This window comes from Ursus arctos, unplaced genomic scaffold, assembly GCF_023065955.2.
Source record: "Ursus arctos isolate Adak ecotype North America unplaced genomic scaffold, UrsArc2.0 scaffold_9, whole genome shotgun sequence".
Classification (NCBI taxonomy): Eukaryota; Metazoa; Chordata; class Mammalia; order Carnivora; family Ursidae; genus Ursus; species Ursus arctos.
The window spans coordinates 16,550,085-16,572,439 of NW_026623111.1; positions in this window are offsets into that span (position 1 = coordinate 16,550,085).

Below are 22,355 nucleotides of genomic sequence, written 5' to 3' on the forward strand. Positions count from 1 at the left end.
TGCTTTATTTTCCTCTATGGCTTATTGCAATATGACACCAAACACACACACACCAAACACACACATACTCACGCGTGCTTCTTTCTTGTATCTGTTTGCTGTTTGTCTCTCCCCTTTAGAACCTATGATCCAGGAGTGAGCACACTTTGACCTTTACGCTGAGGGCTACGTGCTGAGCACTTCATGGAGTGCCAGGGCCTCAAAAAATACTTTTAAAATAAATAAATAATTGTAGAGTGACGTCTGGATAGGAATCATTTACAATCCTGGCTGCCTTCTGCCTAGTCACATTCTTTCAACTAATGGCATCCTAACAGACACACAATCTTTTTTTTTTTTTTAATGTCATTATTAGAGACACTTTCGCATTTAATTTGCCGGGCTTAACCTAAATTAAAAACTAACAAGGAATATGCCAGTGACTACTTAGGAGAGATGCAGCCATAAATCTTTTGATCCCCGTACTAATCTAGGGAATATAATTTGTTGGAAGTATATTATTCCACAAGCAATTCTTACAGGCAAAAAATAAGACTTTCTTGACAAGAATTTCACCCATGCCCCCTTCATGTCAATGAAGAGTAAAGATTTTTGTTATGTTCTATGAAGTCTCAAGTGCAGCTTTACAGAAGTAAATTAATTTAATTATTTTAATGAATGAATTAAATAAGTATTAATACTGCTGTGAATGAAGATAATTAATGAAACAAATTTTAAAGCAAAGGTGTAGCTACGGCTCATTCCATTGAAAATTGCCTGGAAGTACACAGGGAAATCAGAAGGCTTAGCAAACTTTGATCTTAACCAAGAAACTATTTTAAATGGCAGGGGCTGTATTAATAAATGAAATCTCTATTTCACACGCTAATACTTTTCTCCTTGCATTTGAATCTTTTACAAAATGCTATTATTACATAAATGTATATGCATACCATGCGGCACATTATAGAAGTATTGCTTGAAAAATATTTAATGTAGAAAGTTTAATAAATCATAAATCAGATACAATGTAAAGTTCATTAATATCACTGTTTCAGAAAACTGCCTGAAGCAGTGTTAGGTCCTCCCCATCTCACAGGATCACTGCCCTTCCCTGCCTGATGCCCAGTGTTTTGAAAGCAGTTATTTTATGTGTTTGCTTGTGTTCCATTTGTTTCAGGTAGGAGGTAAACCTAGGCCCTGATACTCCATTTTTCCTGGAAGCAGATGTCAAAACTATTCAATTTTATAATATGAGCATAAGATTATTTAGAAACAGATACAGTAAATGCCTTGCTGAAGATCGTCTGGCTACTAAATTGAGGAAGTAAATTCAACCCAAGCCCCAGGGCGCCTGCGTGGCTCAGTTGGTTAAACATTCGACTCTTGATTTCTGCTCAGGTCCTGATCTCAGGGTTGTAAGATCAAGACCCATGTGGGGCTCTGCTCCTAGCGGGGTGTCTGCTTGAGATTCTCTCCGTCTCCCTCTCCCTAAACAAAGAACAAAAAAACAAACACACTCTGACACTCTGCTTCTGATCCCTTCATCAACATTTGCCACTTAGTATTACAACTTGTCAACTTAAAATCTTTTTCCAGCTGTGATCTCCATGAAGGAAAGAATTGCATGCTAGGTTTACCTTTATGGCCATTGTGGCACAATGCTGGCACGTGGCCAACATTCCACATGTAATTATGAATGAATGAATATAAGTGAATAGCTTATAGATCTCATTAGAGTAAAACACTGAGCCACACAGGTGACAGCAAGACAGGATATCTATCAGAGCTTGGGCTCTTTCAAGGAAGGTTATGAGGCTTAGAAATAGTAACATACCTCAAGAAAAATAAGTTTCATAAAAAAACAACATATTAAATAAAACATGGGGACGACCCTCTGGGCAAAGATGGCATAAGAGAGTCAGAACTGCCAAGAACTCTGTCTAGTTACCAGCTCAGCCGAAATTTTATTTTGATTCTGATGTGCCCTGATATGAGCATCTGTTCAAAATCACAAATTTGTAAGGTGGAAGGTCACATGGGTCCTGCTCCTACGCAGTGTAGGAATCTATCCTGATGATGGACATCAGACTCAGGACTGAGCCCTCCCAATGACAGAAGCCCATTGTTTGGGAGACAGACTGCCCCAACGTGAGACAATATTATTACAAATCCTCTTTCTAGAGCTGCAACCCAGCTTCTTCGCGTGAAGAGAAAGCACGAACACACGCACATGTGCACATGCATACACACACACACACAGCTCCATAGAAGGGACACAGCAGATCTCGGTCAGTTTGTGTAGACATACAGAAGTACACTTTCAGCATGCTGATGAGGGTAGAGGTGGAGGAGCAAAAGTGAAGTGTTGAATGTAAAATGTTTATATGAGGAATAATTTATTACTAACCATGCTGTATTTTGGACAAGCTAGCAAGTTCAAAGACTATATCGCGAAAATATTGTGCCACAAATTCCATCCTCAGTTTCAGCTCCTTGTTATTTTTGAATCAAGACGTTTTTGATCATCACCCTAGTCTCTCACCTTGACATCCTAAAGGCTAAAAAACTTGAAATTCTACTGATATTTAAAATCCGAAAATGTGCACTATGAGGCCTTTATGAGAACAAGTCTCCAACTAGCAACACTTTGCATGGTCTTCTGATATCCAGGTCATAAGTCATGGTTCATGCAATGATGCAATGATCTACACAATACTATCACAATAGTATCATCTTACTCTGTCAAAAATGAACCTGCTCTTTTTTTAAGGCTCTAGAAATGTTCAAAGGACCAGACAATCTTTCTGGTAGATATGAATCTCCATAAAAATCAGAACAGACTTGAATCAGTGCACCTCAGAGGCAGGGCAGACCCTGGTACTCAGTAAGAAACTCCAGAATTAGGAGCTGACAGTATTCCTTATTTCTTATATGTATATTCCAATAATTCCAATATTTCTTATATACATACATACATTTAACTGAATAACCTTGATTGTGTAATCTTGACCTAGTTCTCAGTTACAGCATAGTTGGTCACTTACTTCTTTGGTTTTCCACTTTGTAAAATATGTAAAATGGGTGTAATATACCAGAAAGTGAGATTTCTCTGAAAATTGACTAGCAAAAGTATTCTACCTTAACTCAGTTCCTTTCATAAATTACATTAGATTATGCTTGGAGATCTTTCCAGCATCCACACTCTAGGATGCCATGACATATAACAGGCAAATTAAAAAAATACATCAAAACAAAAGCCCCAGACCTGAAAGTATATTTCAAAGCATACGATGTGATCAGTCTGTCTCTCCTTAATCATGAAACTCAGTTCCAGAGAAGTGAGAAAGAGAAGTAATACTGACTGTCACCTGTTGTGTTCCTTCTGTCCACTCTGAAGGTCTGTATTTTTTTAATTTATCAGTCACAATAACTCTAAAATCTCTAAGCTTGCCTAAAGCAACCTAGCTATTTATTAGCAGGCTGGAGCCTATCCCCGAGCTGTACTGAGAACAGACTCAGCAGCATCCTACCATCAGTGGAACCTCCCAGAGCTCAAGCCTCCAGAAATGCTCCTGCCTCCACTTTGCTCCTCTCCCACCAGCATTGATCTGGGCCCTTGAGTTCCTACCTCAGCAATTATTTCTTCAACATACTCACCTCTCAAGGTAGTCGGGGGGGGGGGGGGGCACCAGCATGGAAACTGCTAACCTGTTCACTGGTTTCCACTCAGACTCAGGTTCCAAATCATATGACATCACATGGGAGAAAAGAAATGGGAACAAGAAAGGTTTCAACCTACTCCTATCTCAAGATACTGCTTTTCTATTTCTATTCTATTCCTACACAATTCCACTTACCAAAAAATAGTAAAAAGTAGACTGATAGTAAAGATAACGTCTTTGGGCACCTGAGTGGCTCAGTTGGGTAAGCATCTGCCTTTGGCTCAGGTCATGATCCTTCTGGGATCAAGTCCTGCATCAGGCTCCCCACTTGGTGGGGAGTCTGCTTCCCCCTCTGCCCCTCCCTCCCAACTCATGCTTGCGTGCACTCTCTCTCCCTTGCAAAAATAAAAATCTATAAAAATTTTTAAAAATAGATAACATGTTTATGGGCCACCTGGGTGGCTCACTGAGTTAAGTGTCTGCCTTTGGCTCAGGTCATGGTCTCAGGGTCCTAGGATCCAGCCCTGCATTGGGCTCCCTGCTCAGTGGGGAGTCTGCTTCTCCCTCTCCCTCTGCCCTTCCCATGCTCCCCACTTGTGTGTTCTCTCCCTCAAATAAAATCCTTTTTTTAAAAAAATAAAGATAACATGGTTATCAGAAATGGTTAACTTTCAACAGCGATTTCCTCTCCAATGAGAGCTGGATCTCAGTGCTTGGAGGGAGGATGAGGCATTTCATGGGCAATCTCCTCCCTGGGGTAATGGTCACTTCTTATATCTGCAATGTCTATATTCTTGGTAGTTCTCTATTTTTTCACAAGGCAATCCAGTTTTTACTTCAGTCTTGTTATAATAAATATTTTCTTTTTTTTTTTCAACCTCAAGTGAGGTTCCCCACTCAGCAGGGAACCCAACACGGTGCTTGACCTCACAACCCTGAGATCAAGACCTGAGCTGAGATCAAGAGTCAGACACCTAACCAACTGAGCCACCCAAGTACCCCAATAAATAATTCTTTATACTAAAGTTCCCTAGTTTTAATTACTGTGTGGTTTCTGTTTCCTGGGTATACCTTGTCTTATATGCACAGTGAACTTAATTTGGAAAACAGTGGACTGAGTAAACATACAAACACACACACACACACGCTTTTTACTGGAGGATTTTTCAGAAGTTCTAAAGTATATTAATATGTGAAATTTGAAAGAAAAATAAATTACATGCAGAATTTCATAAGCTTGCGTTCTTAGAGACACTCCTCCCCACCGCACACATATACCATGACATAAAACCAGTGTTCTGTGGGGCATTGATGGAGACACAGACGTTTTAATCTCCAATATGACTAAATTCTACCTGGTAGGAATCTGAAACCGATGCATGTTCATGGTGAATGACTATTTCAAACTGCAAGTCGATGATTTTTACTTTTACTCTTTTGATAAAAGCAGCAATGGAATAATGTTTTTGGTATTCCCTTGTCCTCGAGTACCTAAAACAGCACCTGCTCATGAATAACCATGGATTTCAATAGCAAGGAGAGCAGAAACTCTCCATCAGGAGAGGGGAAAAAAGACAAGTCTTATGGGGGGGGGGGGGCAGTATCTTGAGAGGAACAGAAAGGTAGAAAAAGTCCCCTCCACACTTCTAGAGATTTTATTTCATATTCTCCACGTGATAATGCCTGATTCAGGACGCTTGGGCTTTCCCATAAATGTGTATGACATCCATGGAAAGTTGCAGACATAATCAGATTTTCGACTGCAGCTTGAGACAGTATCATTTGGGAAAAGACCTTGCAGAGGCCTCTGCTTTTAGAAATATATGACTTAAGTAATAAGTGTCAGCCACTATCAGAATCTGGAGCTGTGACATGCTGCAGGACAGAGTGCTGGTGGAAGCTATTATTACCTTTTATGTACATTCACCAAAATGTTGTTAAGGAAATGTAATTACCAATGGGGAGCCTCATTTATCCAAATTATTCTTGGCTACCAAAGAAACCTGACATGTAAACAATTTAGATAAGGATTCTAATAAGCTAGCTATACCAAGTACCTGCAGATTGTCACATGGGACACGCTTATCCTTATGCGGACCCGTCCGTTGTCCTTGAAGTGCTTTATCAGCTGAATGTACATTAGGAAGACAACTTTAAGTCAGTGCCAAGATACAGTTTTAATTAAGCTAAAAAAAAAAAGACAATACAATGAAATTTTCACCTAATTTCAAAGTAGAATGCAGTGACATTCCAAGAATAAAGACCCAGCTAATTCATTAAAATGGAAAATATAAAAAAAATATATAGGAAGCTTTGGATAATAATCTTGGATTTATTATACCTGGTGTTTGGGGGAAAAGTAAAACTGAAATCTTAAATGCTTTGAGTCACGATGATATGGCCAGTAGTGTGCGAGGTAAAAGGTATATGAATAAAGTATAAGATGCCACTGCTATCTCTAATAACTTGTCTCATTTGGGAGAGAAAACATTTCAGAAGTGGTTATATTTAGAATATTCACAAAAGAAAATCTAATAATAAAACTCCAAATGAACAACAGTATTTTCTAATGCTACAATCTAGGTCTTGAATACACACTTCTGTTGAGATGTTTTCTAGAGAAATGGGCATTGACCCAAGTAACAAAGCCAGACTCTACAAAATATATTTTTTTAAACAGCTGAGTATTTGCAGTTAGGGAGAGTTTAACATAAGAGCAATTGTGTGGAGTGGCTCTGTTGTAATGAAGTGGGATGACTTGGCCCCTGCAAATAAGGATCAGAGGAAGAAAAACCACTTATTTGCTTATTTCATGAGAAAACACATTTTCATTAATTCATCATCTCAACTGACATTTGCTGGGCTGCTTCTGTGTTCCTTGTACCATGTTAAGCACTGAAGAATTCAACAGTAAGACAATGCCCTTTTCCTTGAGGAGATCATTGTCCAGTGCAGAAGACAGAAGGGTAAATGAATAATTAAAATAAAGTCTGATAAGAGCTATAATAGGGACAAGTACAGAGCGCTGTGGGAATGCAGAGAAAAGAAGGTACTGGGGCAGCCCTGGAACCAGCCTGTAGAGCCAACTGCTAAACGGAGGAATTTTGTAAGCCAGTCATTGAACACAGGCATTATTAAAAATTAAGTTAGACAAAGTTTCAATTAAGTAAATTAGATTTAATACTAAGGTTATAAATATTTGAAGCTCTATCACTTCCTAATTATTTTATTCCATTTCACTATTATCTATGCCCTTGAGGTCATTCAGTTCTATTGTACATGTACGGTGGAAATTCCATACGATAGTGCGCTACTGTGCACCTGTTACCAACTTGGTTCAGTGGTATCACATTGGTAACTTGAAATTTGCCATGATGGAAGTATTTACACAAGGAATTCAACAAATGCTACCAAACAGAGTTCTTTATTTTTTTTTGTTTGTTTTTTTCCCATAGACAACTAACTGTTAAGCATATATCAGCGTACTACTGAGAACATCTAACCTAGGTCCCCACCTAGTCATGTCAGGGAGAGCCTCCTGGAAGAGAATTAATTAAGATGCAATCTTAATTAAAATCAGAGTCAAAGTCCTCCAAGTTCATTCATGTTGTTACATAATACATAATTTGCTTCTTTTTTACAAAGCTGCAGAAAATCTCATTGTATGTATATACCATGTTTTATTTTTCCATTTATCCATCAGTGGACATTTAGGTTGCCTCCACATCTTGGTTATTGTGAATAGAAATTGTGTAGAAATGTAATTACCAATGGGGAGGCTTTTTTATTCAAATGTGCATTCTCTTGGTATTTTAGAGACTTAATAAATTAAGAAATAAAAGTAGTTAAGTAATTTGTCAAAGATAACACCACTAGTGAGTATAAGATCAAGGATTTGAACCCATGGTAGTCTGGATCAAAAACTGTTTTTTACACACACACACACACGTGCGTGTGAGCACCCACCTGCACACGGGCTCACGAGGAAATATTACTCAGCCATAAAAAAGATAAGAGCTTGCCATTTGTGAGGATATCATACTAAGTGAAATAAGTCAGAAAGAGAAAGACAAATACCATATAATTTCACTTATATGTGGAATCTAAAAAACAAATAAACAAACAAATGAAAAGCAGAATCAGACCTGTGGTTGCCAAAGGGGAAGGATGTGGGGGAGATGGAAAAAAATGGATGAAGGGAATGGGAGATACAGGCTTCCAGTTATGGAATGAATAAGTCCAGGGATAAAAGTTACAGTATAGAGAATGCAGTCTATACTACTGTAATAGTGCTGTATGGGGACAGATGGTAACCACACTTGCGGTGAGCATAGCTAATGTATAGAGTTGTTGAATCAATATGAAACTAAGGTAACATCATGTGTCAACTATACTGAATTTTTAAAAAATATTGTGTTCTAAGGCACCGAGGTGGCTCAGTCGTTTAAGCACCCAATTCTTGATTTCGGCTCAGATCATGATCTCAAGGTCGTGAGGTTGAGCCCCATGTTGGGCTCTGCACTGGGCATGGATCCTGCTTAAGATTCTCTCTTTTCCTGTCCCTCTTCCCTCTCCCCTCCTCCACTCTCACTCTATCTCAAAAAAAAATGTGTTCTTAATCAATATACTACTTCTCTCCTGGGTTTGCAATATATGTTTTCACTTTCTCTGGACTCCACAAAATTTTAATATGCTCTAAAATTCATTTTAAATATATATTATAACAAGAAAATGTGTGTAATTGCCTTTAAAGTAAAATACGAACTCTAAAAGCTATCTTCAAGGTTGGACACTTAATGTTTTAAAAAGGACAATTATCAAGCTTACACCTCTTAATTGCTTCATCTCTATTTTTCTCAAAATAATTTAGGCAGAATTATTTACAGAATAGCTGCAAAATGACTGCTTTCGAAGAAGTATCAGGAAAATTTATATGAAAAAAATTTGCTTTGCCAAAGACATATATGACAGCTTATAATTGTTTCAAATGAATTTATATGTCATAAAAGAATTTATATGTCATAAAACAAATTACATCTGCTTAGAAAACTCCCAATGCTATTCACATCGTTATGGTATGGGGAAAAAATTATACTTGTTAAAATATAGTTGTGTCCAAAAATATTTCCCTGGTTGTCTTGAATAGCTCCTTTGAAGTAGATCCTTTATGTCAAAGCCAATTTTCTGTTTCTCTCATTAAAATCTAACTAGCATTGTGACAAAGAAGAAAAAATGAATAAACAAAATGCTCAAACAAAAGTATCCAATGGTTGATTCATAGCAAAACCAAAAAATGGTATCTGCAAGGAAGCAGGGATTTCTGACTTAATTTGCTTTCATATTCATTCAGTCATTAAAGCAAATGGTTCTAATGTCTGCATATGGACCTAGCCCAAAAGTATTTTAAAAATGTGGATGACACTGCATACACTCAAGCAACCACCATCAAACACAAAGTTCTATGTACAGAAAGCTACAGATACATAAAGCTGTATATATGTAGCCTTACGTATTTGAAAATTTGCTTGATGGTGGTTATTCAAGTGCATGCAAAGTCATGTCTGTTTTTATGTCATCCAATTTATACACACACACACACACGTACACACATTTATACATATATGCACACACTCATATACACGCAGTGATGCTTTTCAGTAATCAAATATTTACATAGATACTCTAAGCAAGTATGTAAATTCATTATATTCTATAGAACAGATACTTGACCTACCTGAAGCAAAGCAGTATTTTCATAGAAGTATCTTCCTTCCTTACCATCTCCCCTTACTCTATTTTCCATCAATTTCTTCTTTCTTTCTACAGATAATTATTAATTGTGTCATATATGCTAGAAAGTGTCTAGTATGGAAGGTCCAATGGTCAAATACTAAAGAAGGATCATACCTTTGTGGAACTTTAATTGTACTGGGTATAAATTTGTTGAAAGATGAAATTCAAAAGATTTTAAATCAGACCTTCATTCAAATCATGATGATATCACTTATATACCTTTGGGAAATTACTTATCTTTGTTAAGCTTCCATTTTCTCAAAAGGAAAATGACAACTTTAATCACAACATATATCTTGTGGATTATATTATGAATGAAAAAAGATGAGTGGAGAATCTGACATAAAGTAGATGCTTACACAAATGCGACATCTCTAGTCTCCCCACATACATTTATTTATTTTTTTTTTTAAGATTTTATTTCTTTATTTGACAGAGATAGAGGCAGCTAGCGAAAGAGGGAACACAAGCAGGGGGAGTAGGAGAGGAAGAAGCAGGCTCATAGCGGAGGAGCCTGATGTGGGGCTCGATCCCAGAACGCCGGGATCACGCCCTGAGCCGAAGGCAGACGCTTAACCGCTGTGCCACCCAGGCGCCCCTCCCCACATACATTTAAACAGCAATTTACTATTAAACCCAAGTTTCACTGTTGCAGGTTTATAGATAGTCATGAAAAGGAAATATGCCCAGGGTTTTCATAGTTCTAAAATAAGAAGAGGTGCTTAGTTGGAAAATATGTTGGCTACTGCCAAAGAGAAAGAGAAAATTTGAGCGGCAGTGACACAGAGAGACAGAATGGAAAAATAAACAAGCCCACAGTAGATATCAATACAGTAGTTTAAAAGATAAATGGCACATCCTTTCTTGTTTGCATGGTAGTATCATTTTGTAATACTGACTTACATTTCCCAACCCGATTCTATTTCTCGGCTTTTACATAGGCGCTTTAATTCACTGGCAAGGCAGCTCGGGCAAGTAGGACTCCAGCCATGGTGGTCAATATTCCATGCTTCCATGAAATAAGTTGCTATGTGAAAAAACAGATGAGCTAGAGAGAGAAACAGGACTACTGGATACTCAATAGGGTGGTGGAAACAACTAATAAAATGGATGTTCTCACCAGGAAATTACCTAACATCTGGGAACACACTGAGTATTTCAGAAATTCAAGGCATGTCCTAGGGGCGCCTGGGTAGCGCAGTCGTTAAGCGTCTGCCTTCGACTCAGGGCGTGATCCCGGCATTCAGGGATCTAGCGCCACATCAGGCCCCTCCGCTATGAGCCTGCTTCTTCCTCTCCCACTCCCCTGCTGTGTTCCCTCTCTTGCTGGCTGGCTCTCTGTCAAATAAATAAATAAAGTCTTAAAAAAAAAAAAGAAAAGAAAAGAAATTCAAGGCATGTCCTGATTCTATCCTACTGCGGAATCCTTCATCACTGGGATGGGTAGGATGATTCTAAAAGAGATCTGAAAACAGTGGGCTCCAGTGGAATCCAGCATTCTTTAAACCATCACTTCTTTCTACGCGGTTCCAGAAACTTTGACTAAATCCAGATTGTCATCCAGTAGTCTTAGTTTTAAATACAGTTTCATGAAAACAAAACAAAGAGAGGTGCAGATTAATGGTTAGAAGGAAAGCACTTTCAAAACTCTAAAAGTGAAAACGTAAAATCAACTCCTAATTTAAAGTCATCTTAGAGAAAACGCCTCTCCATAAATAAGAAATTCAAGTGCAATATTAAAATGACATTATTGTACCTAATGAAAAAAATCAGTGAATAAAAGAAAGAGTTCTGGGGCGCCTGGGTGGCGCAGTCGTTAAGTGTCTGCCTTCGGCTCAGGGCGTGATCCCGGCGTTATGGGATCGAGCCCCATGTCAGGCTCCTCCACTGGGAGCCTGCTTCTTCCTCTCCCACTCCCCCTGCTTGTGTTCCCTCTCTCTCTGGCTGTCTATCTCTGTCAAATAAATAAAATCTTTAAAAAAAAATAAAGAGTTCTTTGCAGAGTCATGCAACATTGAAAGTTCTAGCATGTTTTTGTTGTCCAATCAAGCACTTCACAGAAGAGGGTGCCAAGATTAAGGACCCACTTAAGAAACTGGGAGAATCCTCTGTTATGATGAATGTTCCACTCAGGTCAGCCCCTGAGCATTAAAAATTAGCAATTAATTCCATATAGACTGATTCCCTGTCTTCCAAACAACTTTTTTGATTATGATTTGGTTCCCAATGTGGCTTTTCTACTGATGGAAACCTGTGATCCATCTGACAACTGCATTTCTCATTGTAAAGTAGGAAGTAGGTATTCTACTCCAGCTTCCTCAGTCTCTTGTGAGTTTTCTAAATATGAGTCACAGTATCTCCAAGTTCAATTACCTACAACAATGAAGAGACAGAGTTACTAAGGCAAGTAGGAGTTAGGGACAGAACTACATAGTAATACATTTGCCTAGTTAACAGTATGTATATATAAATCAGTCCTCAAGGCATTGAGGGGGACACAAAGAAGGACAACCAAATTTAGTCCCTCCCCTCAATTTTTTTTTCAAGACAGATGAAGAGGGAAGCTATAGACATATGGGGAGATAGAAAAAAACCTGTAGGAAAACTGAAGTCCAAGGAAAAGGAAGATTTGTAAGTTATATGAATATACTAAGAGCATAAAGACACACTTACAGGAGGAAGACTAAGATATCTCTGGATAGGGGGATATATATATCTTTGCCCTATTTATATTTTCTATAATAAACATGTATTTGCTTTTTTCTTCTTTTTTCCAGGGAATACAACCAGGAACATAACTGTCATTTCTGTCTACACTACTCCACCCAAGGCAAATAGGAGAAATGTACACCTAGAAAAGAAAAAGTAGCCCCAGGAAAACAATTAGAATCAGAAACAACCAGCAAGAAAAGCTGCAAGTGGTTTTTCAAATAGCCCAGCTTTCCTACCGTCTTTAATTTAGCAATCTTTTATAAAACACACACACACACACACACACACACACACACACACACAGAACAAGCCTCTCCCTAAACTCTCAAAATACCACCGCATTTATTTAAAAAAATAATTCCCTCAACTTTTATACTCTTAGCCAACCTATGTTTGCATTTCTTTCCTTTCTTTTACTTTTTTAACATGTATTCATTCCTTAGCCCAATACTGTCAGACTGAGTCTGCTTATTTTCCCTCAACACCGTATAGCACTTAGCTTACTATATGGAACTTCCCAGGTTCCAAGTATATATATGCCGGATCAAAAAATACAGGTAGGTTACATTTTTTTTTTTTATTTCTCTCCCACTCTTGGCCCCTAGGAACCACCAATTTTGTTTTGTGTTTCTCTGACTCATTTCATTTAACATAATTCCCTCAACTTCATCCATGTGGCCACAAATTACAAGATTTTCTTTTTTATAATATTCCATTGTTTATGTGGGTATATATGTATGTAGATGTGTGTGTGTGGATAATTTCTTTATCCATTCATCCACTGATGGACTGATGTTTCTATTTATTGGTTATTGTAAATAATGCTGCAATGAACAAGGGAGTACATGTATCTTTTCAAGTTACTCTTTTGTTTTTTTTAAACACCTAGAAGTAGAATTGCAGGATCATATGGAATTCTATTTTCAATTTTTTGAGGAACCTCCATCCTGTTTTCCACAGTGGCTGCACCAGTTTACATTCCCACCAACAGTGGGCAGTTGCTCCTTTTCTCCACATCCTCGCCAACACTTGTTGTTTCTTGTGTTTCTAAATGTAGCCACCTGACTGGTGTGGTTTTGATTTGCATTTCCCTGATAAGTAGTGTTGTTGAGCACCTTTTCATGTGACTATTGGCCATTGGTATGTCTTCTTTAGAAATATGTCTATTTAGATCTTCTGCCCATTTTTAAATCAGAGTTTTTTTGCAATGGAGTTGTATTAGTTCTTTATACATTTTGAATATTAGCCCCTTATTAGATATATGATGTGCAATTATTTTCTCCTATTCAGTAAGTTGCCTTTCATTTTGACACGGTTTCCTTTGCTGTACAGAAGCTTTTTAATGTGTTTTCTTGTAAAAGTTTTATGGTTTTAGGTCTTACATTCAAGTCTTTAATATATTTTGAGTTAATCTTTGTGCCTGGCGTAAGATGATGCTGGAGTTTCATTCTTTTGCATATGGCTGTCCAGTTTTCCCAACACCATTTATTGGAGACTGTCTTTTCCCCAACGTATATTCTTGTCTCCTTTGTCATAAATTAATTGACCACACATATGTGGATTTATTTCTGGGCTCCCTATTCTGTTCCACTGGTCACTGTGTCTGTTTTTAGGCCAATACCATACCTTTTTAATTACTATAGTTTTGTAATAGAATTTGAGATAAGAGTGCATGATGCCTCCAGCTCTGTTCTTTCTCAAGATTACTTTTGCCGTTCAGGGTTTCTTTTGTGGTTCCATACAAATTTTAGGACTTTTTAAAAAATTTCTTTGAAATATACCATTGGAATTTTGATAGGAATTGTACTGAATCTGTAGATTGCTTTGGGTAGTATGGACATTTTAACAATATTAATTCTTCCAAACTACAAGAATGGAATTGATTTCCATTTCTATCTTCATCAATTTATTTCATTAATGTCTTTAGTTTTCAAAATACAGGTCTTTCAGCTTGATTAAATTTACCCCTAGGTAATTATTTTGATGCAAATGTAAATTAATTATTTTCTCTGAAGTTATTATTGTATAGACAGATTTTTGTGTATTGATTTTTTATCCTGCAACTTTACTGAATTTATTATTTCTAACTTTTTTTTATGGAGTCTTGGGTTTTCTATCTATAATATCATGTCATCTGCAAATAGTGACAGTTTTACTTCTTCCATTCCAATTTAGATGCCGTTTATTTTTTCTTTTCTTGCCTAATTGCTCTGGCTAAGGCTTCCAACATTATGTTGAATAAAAATGGTGAGACTAGGCATTCGTTTTTGTTCCTAATCTTAGAGGGAAAGGTTTTAGCTTTTCACCATTGAGCATGATGTTAGATGTGGGCTTCTTGGATATGGTCTCAATAATGTTGAAGTATGCTCCCTCTTTAGCCACTTTGTTGAGCATTTTTAACATAAATGGATGTTTGATTTTGACAAATGACTTTTTTTGCATTTTTTGAGATGATCATATGATTTTTATACATCATTTTGTTAATGTAGTATATAACCTGACTGATTTGCAGATGTTGAACCATCTTTGTATCCATGGAATAAATCCCACTTGATCATGGTGTATGATCCTTTTAATGTATTGTTGAAATTGGTTCGCTAATATTTTGTTAAGGATTTTTGCCTCTGTGCTCCTCAGGGATGTTAGCCTGTAATTTTCCTTTGGTGTCCTTGTCTGGTTTCAGTATCAGGGTAGTACCGACCTTATAAAATGAGTTTGGGAGTTCCCTCCTCTTCTATTTTGTGGAAGTGTTTGAGAAGGTCTTGTATTAATTCTTCTTCGAATGTTTTCAAAGCTGTCTGGTCCCACACTTTTGTTTGTGGGGGTAAGTGTTTGATTACTGATTAAACTCCTTAGTAATTGGTCTGTTCAGATTTTCTATCTCATCATGATTCAGTCTTAGTAGGTTACATGTTTCTAGGAATCTGTTCATTTTTTCTACGGTATCCAATTTCTTGGCATATAATTGCTCATTTTTGTCTCTTATGATCCTTTGCATTTCTGTGGTATTAGCTGGAACATCTCTTTCATGTCTGATTTTATTTGAGTCTTTCCCCTCTTTTTCTTGGTGTGTATAGTTATAGGTTTGTCGATTTTATCTTTTCAGAGAAACAGCTCCTAGTTTCATTGATCTTATCTATCATCTTTTTAGTCTCTGTTTCATTTATTTCTGTTCTAATATTTGTTATTTCCTGCCTTTTATTAGCTTTAGGCTTTGTTTTCTTTTTCTTAGTTCCTTGGAGTGGTAAAGTTATGTGGTTTATTTGAGACTTTTCTCATTTCTTATATTTTCTTCTATAATAAAAACATTTAATGTGTTTTCTGTAGAGTATAAATGATTACCATGGGCTGCAGTAGGGGATAAAATCTGTATTAGGACTTACTTTTGCCTTTACATGCATAATCAGTAGTCACCATTTAACTTGAAAAGTACTTGTATTAGTTTCCTATTGATAGTGTAAAATATTACCACAGATCTGGTGACTTAAAAAAACCCAATTTATTACACCACAGCACAGAGGTCAGAAGTCCACAAAGGATCTCATTGGGATAAAAAAAAATTGAGGGGTGCCTGGCCGGCTTAGTCAGTGGAGCATGTGACTCTTAATCTTGGGGTTCTGAGTTTGAGCCTCACTTTGGGGGTTGTGAATTTGAGCCTCACGTCATGAGTTTGAGCCTCACCTTTGAGCCTCGTATTTTTAAAACTTAAAAAAAAAGGGTTTGAGGGTTGCATTCTGCCTGGAGGTTCTTAGAAAGAATTCATTTCTTTGTCTTTCTCAGCTTTTAGAGGTCCCCTTCATTCCTTGGTTCATGGTCCTTTTTTATCTTCAGAAACAACAATGGTTGGTAGAATCTTTCTCATACTACATTACTTTGACATTCATACTTCCGTGTCCCTCTTTCACTTAAAGGAATCTTGTTATTACATTAGGCCCATACAGATAATCTCAGAAAAGATTCCTAAATCAGGATTCTTAACTTACTCACATTTTCAAAGTTCTTTTTGCCATGTAAGGTAACATATTTTTAGGTTCTGGTATTAGGATGTGAACATCTTTGTTGGGGGCAATTATTTTGTCTACCATGGTAGTATTAAGAATAACCACATTTGTTGACACAACTCCATTTTTGGGGGGATGCACACTTTCTTCTTCCCCCATCTCTCTTCTTTTAAAAAATATAACCCAACCAAGTGTTCTAAGAAAATCAGCAATGTCAAATGTGTACTTTATCACCAAAATGACAAGAGAGCAGAGACAGAAGTTACTCTGTGCAAAAAAATGCAGCCTTCTTCTTGGCTATAGCAACACCCTTGATGAAAAATTATGCCCTTCATTCATAGTTAATGGAATGCTGAAAATATGAGAGGACACAGCCATGGGAATTGATGTTTCAAGCTTATGCTTGCTTATGCTTATGCTTTGCTTGATTACCCCAGGAGTTAGATTTGACTGAAGCTATAAGAGAAATAAATCCTGGGGAGCAGAAAATCTAGGTGACAACATTCTTGAAAACCAAATATTGGAGAAGACTTCTTTTAGCTCACAATTAACCTCAACTGCCGTTAACGAGATACTACTATAACCTCGCACAATGTGAGTTCAGTGGCTGGCTTTTATAATAAACATTTCGCAGACGTGTCCACATTAAAGTTGATGATAAATCTTATGATGACTATAATCTACAAAATTAAGACTTAGTCTTTGCTCTTGATTCACCCTCTGCCTACAACCCCTTGACAAACAATGGTTTATCTTCCAAAACTCAACAAGGTCACCTCCCCCATAAAATCTTTTCTCACTGGGATCCCACCTTCATTCTCAAATAGCATTGACTTTTGCTTTCTTCGGGATTCTGCTAGAAGTACGTCTGTTATGACTCATGACTTCCTTCTATACCTGTCTGGCTTCCCACACTTACCCACTAATACTCAGAGGTGAAGATCTGTTTGATTCCTTTTCACTAATCTTAAAGGTAACAGTGATAGTCATCAAAGGAGAGAAAGGTGGGAGGATGGCCTAAACAGGTGATGGGAATAAAGGAGTCAACTTGTTAGGGTGAGCACTGGGTATTGCATGAAAGTATTGAATCACTATACTGTACACCTGAAACTAGTATTATACTGCATGTTAACTGGAATTAAAATAAAAACAAATAAAAAAAAGGTAACAGTGAAAACAGGGATAGGTTTACAGTCTGATACAGCTATACTACTTGCTAAAATATTGAAACACTTCAATGAACAGCTGCTTCCCTTGAGTCTTCCCTTGGAACTCTCAATCCAGCAACTAAAGTGCCAGCCAGGAGCCCCTGGGACTCTGCTACAGAACCACAGCCAGCACCTTTTCTGATTGGTCATTGCTCATGCTCTACAAATTCTTTTTTTTTTTTTTAAGATTTATTTTTATTTATTTTTTTAAGATTTTATTTATTTATTTGACAGAGAGAAAGAGACAGCCAGAGAGAGAGGGAACACAAGCAGGGGGAGTGGGAGAGGAAGAAGCAGGCTCCCAGCAGAGGAGCCTGATGTGGGGCTTGATCCCAGGACTCTGGGATCACGCCCTGAGCCGAAGGCAAACGCTTAACAACTGAGCCACCCAGGCGCCCCAAGATTTATTTATTTATTTGAGAGAGACAGAGTACGAGTGGGAGGCGAAGAAGGAGAAAGAGAGAAACCCAAGCAGACTCTAAGCTGAGCACGGAGCCCAACATGAGGCTTGATCTCATGACCCCCAGATCATGACCTGAGCTGAAACCGAGAGTTAGACGCTTAACCAACTGTGTCACCCAGGCACCCCATGCTCTACAAATCCTGATAGCAATTCCCAAACTTCAGGATAGTGCCTGGCATATAATGGGTACCCAGTAAATATTTGTTGAATGAATAAATCTTATCAATATACCTGTTCATCAGTAAACTTTGCTAAAAACATTTTTGAAAGGAAAGGAAAGATAAGCGTTGGGAAGAATGTGGAGAAAAGGGACCCTTTGTGTACTACTGGTAAGACTGTAAACTGGTACAAAAACTATGGAAAAGAGTATGGAGGGTCTTCAAAAAATTAAAAATAGAACTACCCTATGATCCAGCAATCCCATTTCTGGGTATATATCCAAATGAAATGGAAACAGCTTATCAAAGAGATACATACATTCCCATGTTTAATGCAGCATTAGTCCCACAATAGCCAAGATATGGAAACAACATAAGTGTCCACCAATGGATGGATAAATAAAAAAACATGTAATGTATATATAATGGAATATTATTCAGCCATTAGAAAAAAGGAATTCTGCCGTTTGCAACAAGAGGGATGGACCTTAAAAACATGCTAAGTAAGATAACTCAGAGAAAGACAAATACTGTATGATATCTCTTATATGTGGAACCTTAAAAACTCTAACTCACAGAAATGAAGACTAGAATGGTAGTTACCAGGAGCTGGAGCAGTGGAAGAACAGTTGGGATTTTCTTTACCAGTACCTACTCACAAGTAGCAGATATATACGTGCTGGAGACCTAATACTTAGTACAGTGATTACAGAGAACAAATCTGTATTATAACCATTAAACTTGCTAAGAGACTAGATCTTAACTGTCCCCAACACGAGAAGAAGTGATAATTACATGACCAGATCCAGGTATTAGCTAAGGCTACAATATATTATACGCCTTAAGCTTATATAATGTTACAAGTCGAATATGCCTCAATTAAAAAAAAGGAAAAGAAATATATTTGTCAGTTCTTCAGACAAGGTCACTCAAATCTTTATTTAAAATAATTTTACAGATGATACTTTCTACTATTTAGTACTGATACAAAATGGTTCAGCTCAGGAGAATTTCCACAATGGTCAGATAATTTTATCTCACAAGTGAAGACAGCTTTATATTTTGAAATGAACATCAACAACAAAGAAATGAAAAAGGATGTCTTTTAGAGATGGCCTTTTGATGGACCTGAGTGCAGAATGAAATGAAATAAACACATAGCTATAAAAGAGAGACGTTTGTAAATAAATTCTAAAACAATCTTCAAATAAAAAAAAAGTAAAAACTCTGGATAAAATGATCCATACAAAAAGACTTGAAATTTTTTCTTAGCATAAGAATCACAAGCGAAAACAAGGAAAAACAGAGGGGAATGTTTCTTTCATCTTGCAAGACAACATGTCCTTCAATTGAAATAAGATTCCAGTAGAATTGCAAAGACATTTAACAAATTTCAGAAAGCTCAAGCTACTCTCTACCTTTAGATTCTTGGTCTTTATAACTGCTATATTAATAAAATTAAAGATTTAAAGAAAATAAGGTTATTGATTCATTTTTAAAATGCGGGTTTTCAAAATGAAGTAATAGCCACTGAAAAAAATAAGTTATTTTAAATAAGTCACTGAAAATAAATATGATTTGGTATTGGTCAGGGCATAAAAACTTTTAAGAAAACTTTGCTCTGTAAATTTGAAATTCACCTACTTTCATGAGTCCTCATCCTCATTCTCAAACCATGGAGAATAGTTATATTGTACAGGTCAACATCAAACCACAGAAAAACTAACAAAAAATAGAACTGACAGTGTGTCCAATCTCTTAAGGGAGAAGGACTTCTAAGCTTTGAAGTACTGGGGAAAAAAGTACAAAGGCAAAGATGAATAATATTAGAAAAATAATAAATAGATACATGTTGCCAGCCAGGAAAATAAATATGAAAAAAAGCAAATAATCATTTTGCAACAAATGCAAAAAGGAAATAAGTGTTCAACATTAAAAAAAAAAAAAAGCTTCTGTAAGTTACTAAGAAAAGCTCAAAGACCTAATAAATAAATTGGCAAGGAACATGGTATTATTTTGCTAGAGCTACCAAAATAAATTACAGGCTGAGTGGTTTAAACAAGAGAACTTTATTTTCTATGGTTAGGGAAGGTACAAAGTGCTGGCAGGGTTGGTTCCTCTCCCCTCGCCTTGAAGGTGGCCACTCTGCCACTATGTTCTCCTATGGCTGTGCCTTTTTTTTTTTTTTAAGATTTTATTTATTTATTTGACAGAGATAGAGACAGCCAGCGAGAGAGGGAACACAAGCAGGGGGAGTGGGAGAGGAAGAAGCAGGCTCCCAGCGGAGGGGCCTGATGTGGGGCTCGATCCCAGAACACCGGGATCACGCCCTGAGCCGAAGGCAGATGCTTAACCGCTGTGCCACCCAGGCGCCCCTATATGGCTGTGTCTTGGTCTTTGTGCTGTTGGTGTCCTAATCTCCTCTTAGGGACACCAGTCATATTGGATTAGATCCATCCACATGACCTCAATTTACCTTAATATCTCTTTAGAGACCCTATCTTCAAGTACAGTCACAGCCTCAAGTACTGGTGGTTAGGACATCAACATAGGAATTTGGGGGGTAGGGAATGGGACACAATCCAGCTTATAGCGGAGAGAAGCAATTCAAAGAAGAACATGGTCTAAAAAATACATTAAAATGTTACCTTTACTAATAAGTAAAGGAATGTTAATTAAAAGTAAAATATGATTGCATTTTTTTTTATTTATCAGCTATTAATGACCAAAAATCATTTTAATGCTGGCAAGGATTCAATTCCATGCGAGAAATCAATTCTACTGACAGCAGTGTAAATTGGCTAACATTTTGGAAAGTAAACTTGCAATACACTCAGGATTATTAAAAAAAATATCAAACTCTCAATATAGATCAACATAATCGAGAAAATGATAATAAAAATATATCTAGCGATTAGGATATTTGCTTCTAGGGAGAGATCTTTCCTGAAATATTATGCACCCAGGTATTATTTATGATGCCAAAACTACTTGGAACAATTTAAATGCCCACAATGGGGAAACTCTTATTCTACACTTGATGAGCTCTTATGCAGGCACAGAAATGATATTTATAAAGTCTATGAAAAACATAAAAAACCTAGAATTTTATTTTTAAAAAATAAAGTAGGATGCAAAGCTACAGCATGTAAAAGGGGTGCATAGAATAAAAGGAGACAGAGAACAAACCTACGGCCTTTTCTTGAAGATAGTAGAACTATGGGTTTATTTGTTCCTTCTGGTCCTACACATTTTCAATTCCCAAAAAGCAGCACGTGTTGGTTTTCATAATTTACAATAATCATTTCAACTTAAGTAAGATTGGATTGAATTTGCAAAGTTCAGTTACCATGTCAGCTCCTGGTTTAGAAGCTTTCCTTCCATCCTGCCAGAACCAAATGCTGCGTTGAGTGCTACCTTCACACAATACCCACAGCCAACCCCCCATTCCATCCCAGTCACTGCAGACGTAATAAAAATGAAAGGAGATCACTCGATGGAATTCCTATGAAATTCCCAACATAAATCTTTGACAACCAACAGTGGATCGAGCTCACCCTCCAGGGAGCCCTGATGAGATCACTCCCTACTCAGTCTGTCAAACTAAGACTGTCCATTATGTGGGCCTGAAGATCAGAGCCACATTTCCCGAGTTCTGTAGAGATCTCAATAGCAGGAGACACTTTATGTCTGCTGTCTTCTTCTATGACTCCAAGGGAAATATGCAGAAGTTATGGTGAGTTCCGACATCTGGGTACCAACTTCTAGCAAATGCAGGCTATAGAATACTTCATTATCAGAACTGGCGAAATAGTATTATTTTCCTCTTTGGGAAAATACAGAGATTCAAAGTACACATACTCTGGGGGCAGCTGGGTGGCTCAGTTGGTTAAGCATCTGACTTTTGATCTCAGCTCAGATCTTGATCGTCGGGTTGTGAGTTCAAGTCCCACATTGGGCTCCACAGTGGTCATGGAGCGTACTTAAAAAAAAAAAAAAAAGAGTACACACAATCCTGGAGTTCATGAAGAGCCCCAAACTGTAAATTTGGCGCAATCAACTGCTAATCAAAAATATCAGGACACAAACCATGTTCATTTACTTGATATTACCCTTAACTAGCCCTCTAATTTCCCTACTAGAACAGTAATAAGAAATGTAGTTGTAATGTTCTGAATTGCATTCCCCCAAAATTCACATCCACTTGGGAGCTTAGAATATGACCTTATATGGAAGTAGATATAATTAAGGTAAAGATAAAGGTGACATCATATTGAATTAGAGTGGGCCCTAAATCCAATGTGTCTTTAGAAGAGATAGAAAAGGACACACAGACACACAGAAAGAAGTCAATACAGAAGTGAGTTAGAATTACA